This window comes from Phacochoerus africanus, chromosome 3 (assembly GCF_016906955.1).
Source record: "Phacochoerus africanus isolate WHEZ1 chromosome 3, ROS_Pafr_v1, whole genome shotgun sequence".
Classification (NCBI taxonomy): domain Eukaryota; kingdom Metazoa; phylum Chordata; class Mammalia; order Artiodactyla; family Suidae; genus Phacochoerus; species Phacochoerus africanus.
Window position 1 is genome coordinate 162,084,683 of NC_062546.1, and position 14,706 is coordinate 162,099,388.

The 14,706-nt window shown below is 34.6% G+C and overlaps 1 protein-coding gene across 1 annotated transcript in view; it reads right to left on the reverse strand.

The window, feature by feature from the left end:
• Positions 1-14,706, reverse strand: part of TMEFF2 (transmembrane protein with EGF like and two follistatin like domains 2) — a 262,166-nt gene that overhangs the window by 36,107 nt on the left and 211,353 nt on the right. The gene's annotated exons all lie outside the window — the stretch shown is intronic.

Genomic DNA, 14,706 nt, shown 5'->3' on the forward strand with positions numbered 1-14,706 from the left:
CTTCCAGTTGAATTTTGTTAAAATTAGATCAAACTTTGCTATCTAAATTAAAGAATTATTTTAAGGGAGTTTTCATTATGGCTCAGTGGTTAATGAACCCGACTAGTATCCCTGAGGACATGGGTTCAATCTCTGGACTTGCTCAGTGGGTTAAGCATCCAGTGTTGCTGTGAGCTGTGGTGTAGGTTGAAAGCATGGCTTGGATCCAGTGTGCTGTGGCTGTGGCCTAGGCCAGTGGCTACAGCTCTGATTCAACTCGTAGCCTGGGAACTTCCATATGCCATGGGTGAGGCCCTAAAAAGACAAAAGACAAAAAGAAAAAAAAGAATTATTTTAATCTTGAAGTCAATTAAACCTTTGATGACAACATGAAAAACATATTAGAATAAGAAGCATCCATATTCTAAAGTTGTGCCAATGGTAAGTCCTTATAATTGCACAGTGAGGCTCATCTCAGGGCTTCCATTTCCAGAATGTGTGAAAAAGGCAGAAAAGATATACTCTTCATTTTAAAGATTCTCAGAGAAGTTAGAAGAATTCCTCAGATCACATAACATTTGTAAATTGAGCATGTAGGTTTAGAATTTGGGTCTTATGATAACCTGTCCAGTGTGTTTTCCACCAAATCAAAACATTTGAGTAGGGAAATAATAAACCATATACAGAATAACATTCAATAAATGGATTATAGATACTTGTGTATTATTTCACTTGTCTATACCAGAAAGACTTACTTCATTTTTTTAATGAGTAACTTTCAGCATAAAACTAGTGTAGTTGAAAAAAATTTCCCATCTTTCAGAAATAGTCTATTTTCAAAAAGGACATCATACACTTTTCAAAACATTAACACATGTATCTCAGACAATTTATTTACCAGCTCTTCCTTCTTAGATATGTTTTTGTTCCAGCATAAAGGCCAATGGTACACGCACTATATGAATAGATAGTAGCACAGTCTAAGACAGAAGATAGCATTACTGTGAAAGTTATTCATTTGTTTCAATACTAAAGTAATTACTGTAGCAAAGACTTGCTCATTTATCACTTCCTGTTGTCTTTGCTATTTTTCCAAGTTGTCTTTTTAAACAAATATCCTCATTGTCCTTGTTGCAAAACCAATAACTTTATTTCAAGAGGTACGACAGCAAACCAATGAAGCCGGGTTTATTCCCCATCCCAAGGAGGATCTGTGCCTGGCAGCTACTCAACAGTAACATGCATTGGTGTCTTTCCCTGTGGAAGGATTGCAGTCTAGGTGAGTGCTAAATTGCCATTTAAGAGACATCTTCAGAATTTCCTTCAACTATGAAGGTTTTCATGAATACCAAAGATCTAAAGCCACATCGAGCATTTCATTCCATGAACAACTCTACAATTTCAGCCTTAAGAATTGCTGTTGGACACTTAAGCAGAATTTAGCCAGTTGGTTTTAAATATATTTCTATGAATCACAGTTTACAAAGATTTATACTGTTGAAATACCAGATAATAAAAAGAAGCTTTGAAACAGTTGCTGTTGCCTCCTCACTGAACATCATTAAAAATCTTTCAAACAGGCAGTGTTTGGCTCAGCAATTTAGTCAAAATGTGTAAGGAGTAGCTAATAAGAACACAAAGATGACACAGCTTTGCACCAAAGCAAAGCAGGGACCCAGGTTATTTGAATACTAGTTAGAAATGCTGAATAAGATAAGAGGTCCAATTACGACTGGGATACTTGTAACTAAGAGTCTGTAACTTTTGATAACTAAGAGTATAACCTCCTTTTTAGCTAGATACATTTTCATTTTCATCATTCCTTTTTTTCTTTTTCTTCTCTTTTTTTTCTGGCCTGCAGCATGTGGAAGTTCCCAGGCCAGCAATTTAACCTGTGCCACAGCTGTGACCTGAGCCACAGCACTGCCAATGCCAGATTCTTAACTGCTAGGCCACCAGGTAACTCCATTTTCATCATTCTGATAAGCCTTTCCAGAAACAGATACTCCCTCTTATTTATAAAACCTTAAAGGACATTTCTGTTTATGGGACAACCATAATTTTTTTTTTTTTAAAGTATGTTGTGTTTCTAACAGTGAGATGAAAAGAAACTTGGACTAAGCCAGTGATCCTTGGTTTAGGACTGTATCTCTTATTGGGGCACAGGAGAACTGAGAAATGATTAGGAGCTCAGCTCTGGACTTCATAATGCCACCTATTTTTAAAAATATATGTAATATATACTTTCCTATAATTTCTATTACCATAAAGCAGGGTTTCCAAACCTTGCACTATTGCAGTTTGGCTGGATAATTCTTTGTGGAATTCTTTGTCTGCTCTGCATTGTAAGATGTTTAATTTCACAGCATCCCTGGCCTCCACCTACTAGATGTAACTAGCACCTCCCCTGCCCAAGATGATCAAAAATGTCTAGACATTATCAAAATGTTGCCCCAGTTGAGAATCACTGACATAAGTAGTCAACAACTTTCCTTCAAGTTCATGATTTTTGAACTAAAGTTTATACTTAATTATAGAATCCCAAATCCAGAAAGATATCATTATAATCCAATCTTATTTTCAAATTTTATTGATGAGAAAACTTAGGTTCTGAGAGGCCAAATACCTATTTAAATTTCAATGAGATAGGTTAGAATAGAGATGAGACTAAGTTGAAAGTTTCAACATTCATATTCCAGGCTCTTTATCTTACAAATGCTCTTTGTAAGTTATCGGCTCTGAAATTGAAATAAAATTGAGAAATAAATATGACTACCCATATCATTGGCAAATCGCCTTGTAGAGAATCTAAAATAATAGATAATACACATATAATTTCTGGTCGATTTTGGAAAGAGCTAAGTGATCCTATTCCAATGGTATTATTTTCCTGATATGATGATGATGATGATGATTATAACGAAGATGACAGTAGTTTTCCTAGGATAGATTACAATTAGCTGTGTTTCCTAAGCATATACGAATTCATGGCTAACGTGAACAGTTAAGACATATTAAACTGCACAAAGTAGCCAGCTTGAATGTGAGAATATGGTCCTCATGATCTGCTTAGATAAGTGAGAGTTAATGATCATCTGTCATTGTTTTTTTCTTTCTTTTTAAAAAAATTTTATAGAAATATAGCTGATTTACAATGTGTTAGTTTCTGGTGTATAGCAAAATGAATCATATATATATATATTTATTCTTTTTCATAGAAATATATATTTTTTCACTTTTAAAATGTATCTTTAATATTGTTACAGTTTATTTTTTTATTATAGTTGATTTATAATGTTTCGTCAAGTTCTGTTGTACAACAAAGTAACCCAATCACACACATTTTCCTATGCTGTATAGTAGGATCCCATTCCTTTTTCATATTCTTTTCTCTTATGGTTTATCTCAGGATATTAAATATAGTTCCCTGTGCTATACAGTGGGACCTTGTTGTTTATCTGTTTTACATATAGTAGTTGTATCTGCTAATCTGAAACTCCTTATCCCTCCCCCAACCCCCTTTCCTATTTGGTAAGCATAAGTTTGTTTTCTATGTCTGTGAAATCTGTTTCTGTTTTGTAAATGAGTTCCTTTGTTTCATATTTTAGATTCCTTATATAAGTGATATATAGTATTTGGCTTTTTCTGACTTCACTTGTTATGATAATCTCTAGGTCCATCCATGTTGCTATAAATGGCATTATTTCTTTTTTATGGCTGAGTAATATTCCATGTTATATAAGTACCATATCTTCTTTATCCACTTCTCTGTCACTGGACATTTAAGTTGCGTCCATGTCTTGGCTATTATGAATAGTTCTGCTATGAACATAGAGATGCATGGATCTTTTCAAATTAGTTTTCTCTGGATACATGCCAGGTGGTTGTCTGATAGCAGACAGGATGTTCTGCTTACCATTAATTGTTCTACATATGGAAGACAATGTGGACACTATTAAAATTACCTTATAGGTAAGTTTTCCTGGCCTGCCTCTTGGTTCTTTCTCATGCTTCCATAGCTACATTTCATTAAAAATCAGAAACAAAGGCATATGTGCCAACTATGGGGAAGGCTGAGTGGCTGGGGTTTGGGGACAAGAATGAGATTTGCTCAGAGATTATTTCAAACAACCAGAAACCTTCAACTTCCCTGGGGCTCTTTAAATAACAGAAAAATAAATAGAAAAAACCCAGTGGTGCAAGATTTGTAGAATAATTGTGACAGTACATGAACAGTCAATCTGCAGAAGTGAATTTGGATGTGTACTGCCTGACAAAACACTAATTGCTTGTTGGTTTAAACTCTGTAGACTAATAACACGGTCTTTCCAGAATACTTAATTTCTGGAGGACAAATGGAGCCTGTTTTTAGGCTTCATTTTTTGAATGATTTAAAATTTTTTACTCAATTGTTTTAGTTAGACATTTATTTCCATTATTAAATGAAATGCTCCTGGGAAGGTGTTTTTCTGATGTATGGCCAGCACACACAGCTTTGAATCTTAGAAAATACGAAAAGAAGATTAAAAGCGGTAATTTTTTTTTAATGGCCTGGAATATATAGTACAGGAATATTATATAATACTATCAAACATTGATAATGCATTCACATCTCTTCAGAACCATCCATCTCATTCTCTTTGGGATAATTAATAAACTCATTCTGTTTATGTTTTAGGAAATGAAACATTAACAATGTCACCATAAAGGACACTTATTAGCATAGATGTTAAGAATTATTTTAGAACATATGAAAAATATTAGACGTGTTTCCTAAGATCTATTTTTCTTTGTTATTGGTCAAACCTCTTTGGATTATATATTAAGGAATGTTGTTCAAAGTTAACTTTGTATCAAACTTTTGCAGGAGTTCCCTTTGTGGTGTGGTGGTTAATGAATCCAACTAGGAACCATGAGGTTGAGGGTTCACTCAGTGGCCTCACTCAGTGGGTTAAGGATCCGGCGTTGCTGTGAGTTGTGGTGTAGGTCACAGACCCAGCTTGGATCCCGTGTTGCTGTAGCTCTGGTGTAGGCCGGTGGCTACAGCTCCAATTAGACCCCTAGCCTGGGAACCTCCATATGCTGCAGGTGCGGCCCTAGAAAAGACAAAAACAAAACAAAACAAAAAAATTTCTGCAGCTTTCACAATGCAAAAGGACCTATCAATCCAATATGGTTAATACTGATATTCATACCAATATTGTTAAATCCAAGGGGCTTTCGAATCATATTCCAGAGAAACTCAGAAATAGGAAGAGCGGGATTTGCCCTGTGCTTTTCCAGAGCACTAGAATGCCTTCAAGTCATCAAACAGCTTCTGAGAGGGAGGTCTCAACTTTATCTTGACTAAATTTATTATACTAGAAAAATAGGTAGATTGGACAAAAACATCCCAAAATGGCAACACAATAAAGAAGTGTTACCACAGGCCCACAGTGTTTGTTGGTGTAGGCTCTAACTGTGGGAGAGAAAGTTCTGGCCAAAGGCACTTATTATCTATATAACTTTGTGGATAGGAGTATCCCTGTTGTGTAGTCATTTACATCAGGCTGTCTTAGCTTGATGCCTTAAATGTCTAAACAATCTATGCTCTGTTTAGTTTCACTAAGTAACCTCATTATAACTGGGCTTCTCAGGGAATTGAGCTCTAAGAAGAGAAGGCATTGATCAGAGGAACCAGATTCTCTAGGTATCTCTTTCTTATTGCAAATGCATACACAGACATTAAATTTGGTTAATCTGAGTTCACCAGGAAGCAAGAGTTTACTCTCAGTGCACTGAAAGATTTCTGAGTCTACTCGTCCTACCTGTCCAAGAGTCCAAGACTTTTTTCATGAATTTAGTCAATGCAGTTCTTTGTTTTTTTGTGGCTGCACCTGCAGCACGTGCAAGTGCCTGGGCCAGGGATCAAACCCATGCCACAGCAGCGACCCTTGCTACTGCAGTGACAATGCCAGATCCTTAACCTGATGCACTACAAGAGAACTCCCAATATGCAATTATGCAATTCTTGCCCTGTTGTCCCAGTTGTCCATCTCCACTGGACCATCATAACCATGATATGCTGTCCTTGTTAGTTCTCTGCCCTTGACTAAACTTATCTCTGGGCCCACAACATCCAACCACTTCCCAAAGCTCCCCTGGGACTGTGTTCCATAATTAGCAAATTCCCTTCTATACTCAGATGTTTCACTGAAATTCTCATCTCTCTTCTTACACACGGAAACACCAGATTTCCCAGAGAATGCCAATCCCTTCCCTTACTCATAAGGTGGCTATACCCTCTACCCTCCTCCCCAACATCTCAGGTCTCAGAGGTGGGGATGGGATGCTGTCCCCTTGGTCTTCATTAGTATTTTCAGGTTCCTGGGCTACCATTTCTCTTAAGCCTTATCACTGATTTTCATACACTTTTAATATCCAGAGTTTGGCTTATAAGTTATATTTATTTCTTTTGGTTACTACTGAGTTCAAACTAAAAGTCTGAGTGTCTTCCAAATGAACAACTAGAGGGAAGAAGTTATGACCCATGAAACAAGTAACAGTGTTTAGAAATGCAATTTCTCCGAGAGATTTTAGCTTCATAGATATTTAAAAATATTTTTAGTTGATTATGTTTGTACACAGTCTCAAATTGTCAAGATGTGAGAACTGAATTTTTAATGTGCTTGATAATGTGGGTTCATATATTTGGGGCATGTCAGGCTCATTAACAAAAGCAGCAAATCAAAGTGCTCTGGATATTTTAGGTTTTTTGGGAAACTGCTTGAATTCTGTATATTAGTTTTATGGAGAACTATGTGTCTTGACATTGCAGAGAGCATTTGGGCATATCCTAGTTTCCTTTCTGTTTCACACATTCTACCCATATTTATACCTCTGTTTCTTAGGAACAGAAATAATATGCTTGAGGTCAAAAGGTAAATCATAGTGGAGAATTATATTACTTTTGCCAGTAATATCTAGATATTGGAGCTCAAACAGCTTTTCCTCTTTTGCCCACTATGCTAGAAGACTTGATTTTCCTTGATGATCAGTTTTTATGGAAAATTTTGTCCTGACTTCGATGTTCTCTCTAAATGTTGCATAAACAGAAACAAATTCTTATGTGCCACATCTCTGTTATTTTTGCTTGATACCTCTTCATCACTGTGGTCACCCACTGCATCAGTTTTATTTTAAATAATGAATGTGTAAGTCCTCAGACTTATATTGTGGGAGTATAAATGACTAATTCGAAAGCTTAATTAGAAAAGAAATATAAAGTGATATCATGATCTTGCAGTTCTGTCAAATGTCATATCTTCTTATTAAATTCCTATTTGAATCCCATGCTTTAATAATCTGAAGTGATAAAAATATACCATACATTACATTATGTCAAATAGAGGAAAACTGAAAAAAATGGCCATGTGAAAATTTTGACATACTGATGTGTTGATGACTTAAAAATGATAGTAGGTGCTCAATAAATATTTATTTGTAGATGAATTAAAAAATCAGCTGAGGTATCTTCAATATGTTGTTATATGACTTTGGTAGAAAAAAACCAAACTTTTTATAACTCAAAAATGACATTATATGTATACAAACTCTGAACACATTTATGAACAGATCATATCCCATACAATGAGTTATTTCCCATAAAAATAAATTCTTTTCAGTTGTCAGAACTGAAAACAAAATAATGGCAGTAGTTAGCTTACTTGTTGCTTGCTAATGCCTTATGTAACATCTTTTAATTCAAACTTCAACCCCATTTGAAGTAGGTTTATTATTTCTGTCGAACAGATGTAGAAACTGAGGCTCAGAATGGTCAACTAATTGGTTCAAGTTTAAACAATCAATAATAGCATGGCCTGCGTTTCAACTCAGCTCTTTCTGATTTTTAATGGCTTTAACCACTAAACTGGCTGACTCGCCTTTATGAAAAAGAAAAGTAGATAAGTTAACACCTCATGGTGAACAATTTGTTTCAAAAAGGAATGTTTCAAATAGGAAAATGTGCACATAAATGATGCAGGATGCATTTATGAACTGGGGCATAAACACAAAGTTTTCTAGAGTTTCTAGCAGGGCCCAAGGCAACTCTTCAGTAAAAAACCTTCATCTGTATTGCAAATACTATTTCTGTGTTTATCTATAACCACGAACAGAACACAATATTACAGATGACTGGCTACATGATTTTATGGGGAAAACAATGAAAGCACGGAAGTTCAAGAGAGCAAGGAAAATGGTGAGTTAGAGTTCACAGAAAGCTTTATGAATTTTGCAGCACTCTAAAGTAAATCCCAGAGGGGAAAATACTTGAATTGAGACACTTTCCCTCAGAAATCTTGAGAAAATCTTGACATCTTAATTCATTTCCTGAGCTTAAATATTCTAGGCTAGTCTAGTGGCACTGTAATAGCCTGGGCAAACGTTTTTATTTATTTCACTGTTGATACCAATATTTGTGCTACAAGCTGCTGCCTGCATTTGCTGCTATTTATTTATTTCCTACCGATCAAATTATTGGCCTAGACATAACATGCTTTCTGGTGAAGTGCTCCTTGTGTTCATGAGCAAATGGAAAAAGCTTCCATTTTAAATGCAGATTTTTGCCACATGACTGAATTAATTTGTGTTATAAATATGATATGTAACCATTTGCTATTCATGTCTAATATATGTATAGTTGAAGAGCAATTGAGGCAAATAGTAAAGAAGTCAAGCAAGTGCCCTATTTGCATGAGTGGGTGGTCAGTATGTCAAAATACTGTGTCCAGCTTCAGGTCAACCATTTAGCTCCTTTGGGCCTTCATTTCATTTCCCCCAGTATTTATAACCCTGTTTTAGTGAATCGACATTAGATTGAAGAAGGTAATGTGAATGGGTCTTTATAAAACTATGAAGCAGCACACACATTTCTATTAATGTAGGATTACTTGGTAACAAACACTGTTCCCTTTGGTTTCTCTTGTATATATGGATAAATAGGAAACAGAACAGGAGAACTTTAAATCCAAATAATACAGTCCTTATAATATAGAGACAAAAGTTCAAAGAGAAGGGTAACTCTTTGGAGCATCTCAAAGCAATGTGGATATCATGGTGAAACGTTTTTGAATTTGAAACTCACAAGGGGTTAATCTTATAAGGTGCACAGTAAGTACCAATGCCTCTGAGAATGTCAGGTAGTGACACTTCTCCCTTGATCCCTCACCGTTCCCACTTTGCTGGATTCTGAAATTAGCAACGATGGTTTGAACCTTAGCTCTATCACACAGTCTTTTTACTTAATCTTCCTGAACCTCCATTTCTCACCTGTCAAATGCATATAATATCTCCCTCACATTTCTGTTGTCAAGATGGAAGGAGACAATATATGTGAAAAGCCTTTGTAAATTGCAATGACTTCTACAGAGAAAAAGTTATTATGACAATTCACTTAGGCTATCTAGATACTCTTTCAAGATGTCAGTTTCCTCTTAGTGTGGTAAAATGGGTTGATGGAAAGATAATAGGATGGATAGAATTTGGTTTAAATGTGTATTTCTGGTTACTTTTTTCCATATTTCAGACCCGAGCTTAATATCTAATTGCTTAAAGATAAGGAAAAACTTTCTAAAGAGAATAATTCCTAAAAATTTATCTTGCCTAAATATTATAAGAAGGATGAACGGCCATGGTGTAATGTGTCTTCAGTAGACACATGGGCTCCATGCACATCCGTACCTAGACTCAGAGCTCAGGAGATGCTGGCTCCCTCCAAGAGTGGAGGTAACTGAGGACTTTTCTCATTAACAGTTAATAAAAACAAGAGAAGTTTCTCTTCCCTCTATACAGACTATAATCTAACATTTTTTTTAAACATATTCATCTTTACTCAAGCTTTCTGACTATTCTGCTATCCAATTCCTCTTGAACCTCTAGATACATGAGGAAAGCAAGCTGAGTGTGCTTTCCCTCACAGCCATTTTCCTCAGTATCCTGTTTTATTTTCCAATTTGAAAATATACATAAATATAGCTCATTACTTTAGTTTATCATAGAAACCCTATCATTGAGCTATATATATTTTAATGCCATGCTCTAGAATGTTATCAGAAGTTGATTTTGAAAAATACCCAGCCATATGAAGAGCCTCTTAGCATATTTTATAAAAATCACTGTTGAAGATATTATCCATTCTATATTTTCTGGTGATGCCTTATAAAAATATCTGTTAACTATATCCTTCAGAATTTGGCCCTGGACGAACTTGGTCTTTGGTCTCTGAACTGATTATTTATGTTTATCAGGCAATGAAAGACCTAAGTGCCATTTTAGCAGAGATCTTGGTTAATCACCTTTGTAAAGCCCAGAACAGTAGAGTGCATATAGCAGGGACTCTGAAAATATTTGTTGAATGAATTGACTCAATCATAATTTCTCTTTTTATAGTGGTTGCAAGCAAGCTTAGGGTTAAATGCAGCAACTACAATAGTCTATGTTGCTGATACACTTATTTTTCTCAACAACTCTTTTTTTCTGCTTTTATGTTTTCAACTTCTCTGTAAACAATTTCATTGAATATATTTTCATTATAAGCCACTGCAAATACTTTTGGGAATTGGTACAGAATGTCATTAAAAATACATTTTATTTTATAGATTATGAAAGACAAAATAATTTAACTTCATTTGCTTTACTTGTTTTCTTTAACACCTAATAACTTATAAAATTAAGTATATTTTTATTGGAAAAATATACAGCCATTTTATGAAGCATAACCAGACTTTTGGAAGGAAAAATAACACAATCAGAAAATACACATGGCAAATGAAAAAAACAAAATAGTATTTCATTTTTTTATTATAAGACATGAGGGCGATGTATATTTTTTTTTAAAGAAAATGTTGCAAATTTCAAGACATATAAAACATTTGCCATTTACAATTTCCAGAAGGAAAGTTTAATACTAACTAGCATTTGGAAACAGAAGAAATCCCTGAAAGCCCTAGCTTTGTGGTTTTATAAAATTGTGTTCTCTGAACCTTTATGCCAGTGAAGAGAAAGACCTAAATCTAAGCCTGTCTTAGACTGATGAAGGAAGAATAGCATTAAGTGGCTTGTTTAGCTCATCAGACAGGAATCCTGTCTGGCTTGAAACAAAGAGACCCAAAGCTTTTGATTCAGGACAAACCAATGCCTTGGGTCTCATTAAAGGAGAGAGGGCAGAATAGAGACCAAAGTCACACACAATCAGAAAGTAACACTGGCAGGTATGATCCAGCAAATTCTTTGGTTTCCTAGCATCCACTTCAGCTATATGCCTGTCATATAACTGTATGGGGGTCACAGAATTCACAGCTCTTCCTAAGTTAAGTCACATTCTAGTTTTGTTGGAGACATGGCTCTCTTAGTTTGCTTTTTTTTTTTTGTAAATCAGCCCCTGCTGGTCCTTAGTTGGAGTCTCTCTTTTTAAAAGTGATATGAAAAATGAGACAGCATTTTTTTTAAAAGAAATATGTGTTCTTACATTAATAGCTGCAAGGTAGGTTCAAAGAGGAAAAAAGGGGGCTTGGGAAAAGTTTTTAACCTATAGTACTAAGGACATATATGGAAAAAAAAATGAGAGTGGGTTAAGATCTGTACTTCCCTGTGGTGAAGTGCATGAATGTTTGTCCAACAAGGGAAGTGACTGACATTAAATTAGCTCTAAGCACATAGCAAACTTCTAGGAACATGAGTCACACAGTTCCTGTTTTCCTTCCTTGGGGAGTTTGGAGCATGTGAAATAGAAATCAAGAGGACAATGACATACTGAGTCTCCATTTGGTTCCTTTTACTTTTTCCAAAGTTTGTGTTTCCAAAATTCAGGAAAGTGCAAATACTATTGGAAGCATGGAAATGTTGAGGGAAATGATTATTATTTAAATAATGTCTAAAAAGGGGTATATATTGTATTTCAATAAGATCATTGATGAAGATAAAGACATACAAATTAAATCCAGGAGAATTTTACAGCGTGCAATCAATGTTTAATTAAAAGTTGCAAGCTTCAGTTGACATTATCTTTGTTCCTGTCTTAAATTTGGATTTTAGCAAACATGTATTTTTAAACTTTTATCTCGAAAGTTTTTCTTTGAGATTTACTAGATAAATTGGATGTCAAATTGGAAGATCTTGGACAACACGGGGTGTCTAGATAGTTTCATTTACATGTACTTAAAAACACATTCTCATGTTCAATAAAGAAAGACATAAGATAGGAAACAATGTCAATTAAAAGTATTAACACTGAAGACCAAAGATGATCTGTTTGAAACCAAACTTACATATAAAATTTTTTTGAAATAAAAATTAAACTCCCTAAAACTCTTTGAAAATGGATAAACTATTAATACACAATATGAATAATATTGAGAGAATGGTAAACACTATTATAATATTTATTGGTGCAATTTTATAAAAGCACATATATTTACATATTGATCCTAATCAACTTGAAGAGTTCTTAGTTTCAGGGACAATTCTCAGGGAGAGGTTTTATTTCCCTGAGTCCAGTGATGGATGGTTCAATGGAGAAGATAGTCACAAAATGTTACATTTTTGAGGTTTTTTTCCAAATAAATTACTTTGCCAAAAAAAGGAGGAGTAAAGTATTTTAAGTACAGTTAGTAAGTTACTCCTTTTATAAATTTGAGATCCTTGTAAAATCTCCAAATATTTTAGACTACAGTAGAATTAAATATGTCAGGTAATGACTTAAAATGCCAACATATAGTTATTATTTATAAAAAAAGTTGAATTTAAATTTTATATCATTTAAAAATTTTTAAATATGCTATTAGCTTCAGATTTTAATTTTCCAGTATTATCTTTCATTAATTTTAACATTTTCCTGTGGATCAGCATATTCCAAAGTGCTTTCTTAGCGGTGACACTAGTATTGCAAAACGTGCCACAAGAAATGTGCTAGTCATCAAATAAGTTTGATAAAAGATTTGCATTATTAGGAATTATTTCTACTTATTTTAGGTGTGGTAATGACATTGTAATTTTATTTAAAAAGGTTTGATCTTTTAGAGCTGCAAGGTAAAGTATTTATGAATAAAATGATGTAATTTCTGGAGTTTATTTCCACATGTTTTGAAACTGGGGAATGATGGGTATGAGGGTGGGGCTAGGTTATGATGAATACATGTGGGTTCATTTACTATATAGCCTATATTTGTGTGTATATTGTATATATTAGAAACTCCTTGCAAAACATAAAAACCATTAAATAAAATATGCATATCTTTTAAGAATTTTACAGTGCATGTAGAGCTATGAGGAGTTCTGGGTAAATAATTCTTTTCTCACACTTGACTATGGACTGCTATTTTCACATAATATTTCTTTCTTTTTTTTTTTTTTTGCTTTTTTAGGGCCGCACCCACAGCATATGGAAGTTCCCAGGCGAGGGGCAGAATCAGAACTATAGCTGCCTGCTAATGCAGGATCTGAGCCATGTCTGCGACCTACACCACAGCTCACAGCAAAGCCAGATCCTTAACCCACTGAGTGAGGCAGGGAAGGAACCAGCATTCTCATGGATACTAGTCAGATTTGTTTCCTGCTGTGCCACAGTGGGAACTCTTTTTTTTGTTTGTTTTTGCTGCACCCGTGGCATGTAGAAGTTCCTGGGCCAGGGATTGAACCCGTGCCATAGCAGTGCAGTGACAATGCTGGATCCTCAACCCACTGTGCCACAAAGGAACTCTCAAGGAATACCTGTTAATATTTTTCCTGGACACTTTGGGAACAGATATACAATATCTACATAGCATTTTTTTCCTCTTATTATTGTCCATGATAATTCTAGGCTTCTAGCACACAAAAAGTTTTATTTACATGTTGAAAATCATTAAGATTAAAATTTTAAGAATCCTTTTGTTATTTTTCAAATTCTAAGAGGTTTGAGGTATCTATAAGGAAAACATCTAACTCTAAAGTATATCATTAAGATTCATTATGTATATAAATATAGTGGGAGAAATATTATTAAAGGACATGCAATTGCAGAAAGAGTGAATAGTATGGTATTTCAAAAGGCAAGCAACTTTTTGAATGAATATTAGCCATAAATCTAATTACGAACGTTTCATAGCTAAATGGAAGACTGATTTAAAAAAACTGGGAGTTCCCGTCGTGGCTCAGCAGAAAGGAATCTGATTAGCATCCATGAGAATGCAGGTTCAGTTCCTGGCCTTGCTCAGTGGGTTAAGGATCCAGCGTTGCTGTGAACTGTAGCGTAGGTCACAGACCCGTCCTGGATCCCTCATTGCTGTGGCTATGAGGTAGGCCAGTAGTTACAGCTCCGATTTGACCCCTAGCCTGAGAACTTCCTTATGCTGCGAGTGCAGCCCTAAAAAGACACCCCCCCAAAAAAAACCCCAACTCACATATCATTATAAACCTCAATAATTTTATTTTTGTTACATTTTTTACCCTAAATTTCTATAAAATTTAAGAGTCTGTTAAAATCTTATTTGAATATCGGTAAATTATTTCTCACCCAAGGAAAATTATATAGGTAAAAATATTCCTCAAAATAATATAATTGGTAAATAAGATTTACACATTTCTACATAAAACGCTTTATAATTTTGAGTGTGTCAGAGCGTAATTTTTAGTAACTATAATTTTACATTTTAGCTACTAAATAAATTAAATAAATTTATTTTTATTATTTTTAATTTTTTTTTATGGCTG